We start from the raw sequence: 7,385 nt of genomic DNA on the forward strand, positions 1-7,385 counted from the left end.
CTATTTCAGAAGGATTGGGGAGGCCTCATCTTACAACATGCTATAAGAAAGAAGAGGGGTTAAGAGATCATACTGCCTCATTGCCACATGCCTGGAGTACTTAGAATAACTAAAGATTTTTGGGGACGTCCTCAATTCAAATATTCTATTTTGTTGTTCTGTGTTCACTCCGACACTTGTCAGATTACAGGCCCCAACTTCTACTCAAAAAGTACAGTCAGTCACCAGATAAATTTGGGAATAGATTCCTAGCTGGTATTCTGAATTCCATTATTCTCTTCTAATCCATTTTGCTTATCTTTTCAAAAGATATATTTTTTATTGATTTCAGAGAAGGGAGAGGGAGATAGAGATAGAAACATCAATGATGAGAGAAAATCATTGATTGGCTGCCTCATGCACCCCCACACTGGGGATCGAGCCCACAACCCAGGCATGTGCCCTGACCGGGATTTAAATGGTGATCTCCTGGTTCCTAGGTTGACGCTCAACCACTGAACCACATCAGCCAGGCAGGATTCATATCTCTTCTCTATAGAATGGCCTTTAACTATATAAAGCTATGCTGCCCTAATTAAGTCTTCTCATCTGATGTATTTTCGACTCCCCAAAGGATATTCCTACACATCAATTACAATCCTTTCTACTTCAGTTGCATGGAAGCCTCCTAAGGAATGTTCAGTTTTTTGGAATGCCTTCAGCATGAGGGTGGGCCAAAAGTGATTGTGTAACTATTGCAAAAGTCTGTGGTTTGAATCTTTCCAAAAGTCTTATCTCAACAGCCCAGATGCAAAACTCTGCCAATAGTCACAGCTTTTCCATTTCCCATTGTGTAGTCCGCAGATAGCCTTGATGAGGACTGAGGGTTATACGGAGGGCGTCATGGTTCGTTTTATGTGTAACAGGATACTGAATGGGACTTTTCATGGTGTTTTGAAATTTCATCTGAAGCCCCAAAGCTGAGAATAAAAGTTACAAGTGTCTCCAGATTTCTGAATAGGTTACTAGCTCTAGACATACCCATGCAGAAACTGTGAAAAGACAGGAAAACTGCTACAGGAGAAGGGGATTCAAGAGACTTTGGGTGTAGTGGACAGTGTGGTGGTACTTCCTTTTCTCTTCTTATGGGGGCCCTCAAAAAAATTGGGGCTCCAATGGTGCCCTGGGATTGGGATAGAGTAACGTGAAAGAATTCATGGAGACACGGATATGTGTTTTATGGGATTTAGGAACAGAAATGAATGGAAACTGGTGCTTGCTTCCTGCCTGATGAGTCTGGAATGTGAGAGGCTGGTCAGAACCACCAGTGAATCCTAAATGAATGAAGAGGGCAGCAGTGAGAGCTGTTTGCACAACCAGAATTTGTAATGGTGGGGATATGTGTCTTCCAGGAGTTATAATGGAAGATAGCTGGCTTTGGACCAGGGCCGTTGCTTATGGGGTGAAGGCACCCCAGCAGTAAGCTGCTATATGGTACACATCTGGGCAGGAGCTGAAAGGTTTGCAGGAAACTTCTGGGAGAAGAGGGAGGGTGATTGACTTAGGAGGGGGGTGCTTTTTAGCAGGTTGTCCCCATAGTGAACCTCTGAAAAGTTTACAAATGCATTCCTTTGGGGAGCCAGCATTTGGCTCCTTCTACATCAAGACCATGGTATACTGTATTATAATAGCACCTAACATAAAAGACAAATTTGCTCCTCTTCCTCCAATCACCATCCCCCTGGAGAAACTGCGGCAGCAGGGTGAGGGGGAGGAGAATGAATTACAGGGAAGGGGAAGAAGGACAGATAGTACTTCCTTTCTGTGCTGTAGGGCTGTAGTCACATGCCATAGGTTAGGGTGGGACTAGGTGATGGGGGACTCTGAATTGGGTAAGTGATTTAAGTTTTAAATAGGACTTTTTAGTGAGTTTTAATTCTTGAAAGTATCTTAAAAATTTATGAGATATGCCTGAGACATTACTCAGAAGTGATGAAGGGTGATTTGACAGAGCATGTTGGGACAGAGTAATTGGAGAAAAATAAAACTGTCTTCTGTTTGTATACCACCAAGTTTAGCTCATTAGATAAACTGATTAAATAAACAGTGATTTTAGGTAAATTCCAGGGAGGCCAAGCCCTAGGATAGGTGGGCAACAGAACGTTGGTATTATGGACTCTGTTTTTCTGAAGTTTTTGGTATCGCTGTTTAATTTTGTAAAAGGTTTTATTTTGAAATAAGGTTACAACTACAGAAAAGTTGCAAAAATAGTACAGGGTTCTCATATACCCTTTCTCCCACTTCCCCTAATGTTAACATCTTGTATAACTGTGCCGTGTCCAGCACGGGCAGGTTCGGTGAGCCTGAGAAGGGGCGGTGAAGGATTAAAGAAGACAGACTAGAGAATACAGCTGGGGCTCAGTGGGACGCTGCTTCTCTGATGGAGAGACAGCGCCAAGGCCTGCAAGCCGAGTCTTTATTTTATAGTCAGAGCACACAAAGCAAAACAAGGGTAGTGGTCAACATGTTTACAATGTTCTTGTGAGTTTCACCTTGTTTTGGCAGCACTTGCCGCACCTCCCACAGCCCATTAGCTCCTAGGAAGGAGCAAGGGAGGACTATAAGGTCAGGCTTAATTATGCTAGGAGAGCTCTGCCCTCCAAGCTGGGACTTGTTCGTGGCCCTGCCCCAGGTCAGCCCGAGGCTTGACCCTATAGCCACTCCCTACATAGAACCACAGTAGAATGATCAAAACCATGAAATTAACATTGGTCCAACACTATTAGCTAATCTATAGACCTTATTCTGGGGTGGAAATATGAACAAAATATGTTTTCAATACAAGATTGGATTGGCAAGATTCAATTGAACATGGTGACTGGCTAGAGGCTTCTGGTATATCTTCTAAAAAAGAAGGCAATATATTTGCAAAAGTTAAAATAAATTCTCAGTGTATTGGCAGAATCTAGGAGACCTTCCATTTACTGAAGAGCCAATGGAAATGAATTGAGAAACACAATGTGCTTGAAGCAGAGCAAGGGTTTTTGTTTAAGAATAATTTTCATATGCTTTTAATCAGTCTTCTACCTTCTGTTGGAAATGCAGGGTATGTTTTGACCTTACCTGTACGGTGCTGGTAGTGCTGGAGGAGAGGGCTGGAATACTCTTCTCCTCCCTGTTCCCATGGGTACCTCTCTTTCCTCACAATCTCAGAGCTTGTTCCTTCCAGAGATGAATGGCAGGAAGCACAAAGGGATTGGTGATGGTACATTTCATTTTGTACAAGTTCAAGCTAGAACACTGGGCTTTTGTTCAGTGAGTAAGAGAACCAGCAATGGAGATAGAGCGATGCTAAATGAACGTCTGCTCGATTCTGGGAATCGGGTCAAGAAACAGTCAACAACAACTTTCCCTTCAGTGGCGGATTTCAGAGTCGAATTATCCTAGCACCTAAGTGAGGAGAAAGAGAAAAGCAGTCGCTGACATCCAGGAAGTAGCCCTGGGTGTTGTGATAACTGGCCTGGAACTCACAATTAAGTCTTGATGTGGTTGGACATAACAAATTTCACAGAACAGCATCCAACGTCAGACAAGGCCACTCCATGACCACAACGCTTCAAAGCCAAAAGAAGAGCACTCGGTAATCATGTCTGAACACAGACAATACACGAACAGTGCCCAAGTCATAAAGCACCAAACAGCCTCTGCTAGCTCAAATGAGGAATGGCTGCTTTCTTGCCACTTACACCTAGAGCCTTGCTATAGTCTGCCCTCCCTAGAAATAAGACTTACTGAGATACCCAACTATAAAATTGTCCCTGCTTTCTGTCAGTGCTCAGTCTACCATACCACCCAACCAAAGCCCAACTTTTATAATAAGTCCTTTTTAACAGTCTCTTACCGAGATGCCCCTTCCTCTTCCATGGCATGTAGTCTCTCTCACTGTAACTCATAATAAGTCCAACTTGTTGAACGTGTTACTGATGGTCTTTGGCTTGAAGGCATTGATGGTGGACAGGGAGTGGGACAACAAATATTTAGCAATCTTTAATTAACTAATTAAAGATTAATTACCCCCCCCAAAGATAAGCAAACAATAAAGTGAAACAAAACATGAGTTCTAGGAGGAAAAATACTGCTGAAAAACAAAAAAGTACACCACCCCTCGTTATACGTTTCTATAACTTTCATTTTTGTACTGTTCACCACAGAATTCCAAGGAAACTGTTATTTAACAGGAGAATTAAAATCCTAATTGGAAGTATTAAGGAGCCAAACTGACACTGCAGAAAACAGAAGGAGTAATATTGAAAAGAAACTTTAGAGGCTTTCCTAGAATGCAGAGAAAGATAAGGAAAAAAGCACATCATAGACATAAAGTGTTTCAACCCAAGAAGTACTTGTGTTTGCCAAGAAACTAGAGCGATTGTAATAGAAACAGTGCTGGGTGCTGTAGATTGGCTTGCTCAAAATGCATTCCTACCCTCTAGCAGCATGCAAAGGTTGGAAAGCCAGAACCAGTCTCCCAGTATTGCTTGCTGCTTTGGATCTGATTTAGGTTGTGCCAAGAGGATGCACTCGAGTAGGCTGGATTTAGAACTGAGTCACCCTGGGGAGTGGGAAGTTGTGCGTCCAATTTGCTGGTGCTGATTATGGCAGAGACAACTCCAGAGGCAGCTTTCCAATGTAGCAGTTAGCTTCCTGGTGGGGGCGGGGGTCGCAGACTTCTGGAGCCATCAGGTGTAACATAGTGGCTCCTGATTCTATGCTCCCTGGATGGGACTAGAGCAGCAGCCCCACTGGCAGCCCAGTTCTCAGATGTGCCTTTGGGAGTCACTCCCGGAAGGTCCATCAAGAGCAGTGCTGTCCTGCCCAGCTGGCGTGGCTCAGTGGTTGAGCATCGACCTATGGACCAGGAGGTCACAATTTGATTCCCACAGATATCGGGCCTAAACCGGCAGTCAGATATCCCCCGAGGGGTCCCAGATTGGAGAGGGTGCATGCTGGGCTGAGGGACACCCCTCTCAGTGCACAAATTTTGTGTACCAGGCTTCTAGTTAAAATATATTTACTAACAATGTAGTATTATTATAATGTGATATAATAAACACTAGAACATGGAGGTAGATGAAGGGAAATCAATGCTACATAATTAATATACCCATATTAAACAAAACCTCTCATACACTTTTAGAAATGGGAGAAAAAGAGGAAGAAACAATTTATTTAAATAATTTCTGGTTTAAAGTGAAAATTAAAAATCATCATTACAGATTATGTAGAACATATAGATAATGAGAACACCCTAAGGGACAAGGCCAAAGTTGTATTTAGAAGCACATTGGTATTCTCAAGGGAATTCATTATTCAACAAGCAAGCATTCAACCTAACAATTGAACTAACTGAAGGAAAGCAGTAGTAAAAATGCAGTATTAAATAAAAGTTAACAGCAGTCTTTGACGGAAGCATTATAGAATTGACAGCTTAACTTACGAGCCAATTCACTGGAAAACCAATATCTTTGTTAGAATGCATACGTGCATATATCAAATCATCATGATATATTTTAAATGTCTTACAATTTTATTTATCAAATATCCTATATAATAAAAGCCTAATATGCAAATTGATCAGTCACTATGATGTGCACTGACCACCAGGGGGCAGACGCTCAATGCAGAAGCTGCCCCCTGGTGGTCAGTGCGCTCCCACAGGGGGAGCGCTGCTCAGCCAGAAGCTGGGTTCATGGCTGGCAAGTGCAGCGGCAGTTGTGGGAGCCTCTCCCGCCTCCACTGCAGGAGGGCGGTAAGGAGCGAGGGGTACCAGACTGCAAGAGGGCGCAGGCTGGGCTGAGGGACACCCCCCCACAAGTGCATGAATTTTGTGCACCGGGCTTTTAGTACCTCAATAAAGCTGAAAAAATATTGCTCCATTTAAAAAAAGTGATAGAGGAATAAATGAAGAAACATTGGCAGAAATGTTGGTTACTGTTGAAGCTGGGTAATAGTTATGTGGAGGTTCATCACACCATTCTCTCTTCCTTTTTTGTATGCTTTAAAACATTAATAATTAAAACACTAATAATAAAATTTTCTCACTGAAAAATTTATAAGAGAATGTTATGTCTGGCTCTATGCAAATACACTTGGAAATCTTCCTAATGAAGTGGATGGTTTTCTAAGAAAACACATTACTAAAACTGACGTATGAAGTGTAAAACGTGACTAGAACAACAACTCTGGAAAAAATTATAAAAGAACTAGAGGCCCGGTGCATGAAATTCATGCACTGGGGGGGGGGGTGTTCCCTCAGCCCAGCCTGCACCCTCTCCAATCTGGGACCCCTCGAGGGATGTCCAGCTGCCTGTTTAGGCCCGATCCAAGTAGGATCGGGCCTAAACGGGCAGTCAGACACCCCTCTCACAATCCAGGACTGCTGGCTCCCAACTGCTCACCTGCCTGCCTTCCTGATTGCCCCTAACTGCTTCTGCCTGCCAGCCTGATCACCCCCTAACCACTCCCCTGCCAGCCTGATTGCCCCTAACTGCCCTCCCCTGCAGGCCTGGTCACCCCTAACTGCCCTCCCCTGCAGGCCTGGTCCCCCCCAACTGCTCTCCCCTGCAGGCCTGGGTGCCCCCCAACTGCCCTTCCCTGAAGGCCCAGTCGCCCCCAACTTCCCTCCTCTGCCGGCCTGGTCACCCCTAAATGCCCTCCTCTGCAGCCTTGATCGCCCCCAACTGCCCTCCCTTGCAGGCCTGGTCCCTCCCAATTTCCCTCCCCTGCTGGCCTGATCCCTCCCAACTACCCTCCCCTGCAGGCCATCTTGTGGTGGCCATCTTGTGTCCACATGGGGGCAGCCATCTTTGACCACATGGGGGCAGCCATCTTGTGTGTTGGAGTGATGGTCAATTTGCATATTACTCTTTTATTAGATAGGACTAGAGGCTCAGTGCGTGAAATTCGTGCATGGGGGGGGGGATGTCCCTCAGCCCAGCCTGCACCCTCTCCAATATGGGACATCCCTCTTACAATTCAGGTCTGCTGGCTGCCAACTGCTCGCCTGCCTGCCTTCCAGATTGCCCCTAACTGCTTCTGCCTGCCAGCCTGATCACCCCCTAACCACTCCCCTGCCAGCCTGATTGATGCCTAACTGTTCCCCTGCCAGCCCGATTGCCCCTAACTGCCCTCCCCTGCTGGGCTGATTGCCCACAACTGTTCTCCCTTGCAGGCTTGGTCCCTCCCTACTGCTCTCCCCTGCTGGCCATCATGGGGGCAGCCATCTTTGACCACATGGGGGTAGCCATCTTGTGTGTTGGAGCGACAATTTGCATATTACTCTTTTATTAGATAGGATTACATCCAAGAGACTCTAGGATATGATTCCTATGCTTTGTAAAACGTGGCGA

This window comes from Cnephaeus nilssonii (genome assembly GCF_951640355.1).
Source record: "Cnephaeus nilssonii genome assembly, chromosome: 6".
NCBI lineage: Eukaryota > Metazoa > Chordata > Mammalia > Chiroptera > Vespertilionidae > Cnephaeus > Cnephaeus nilssonii.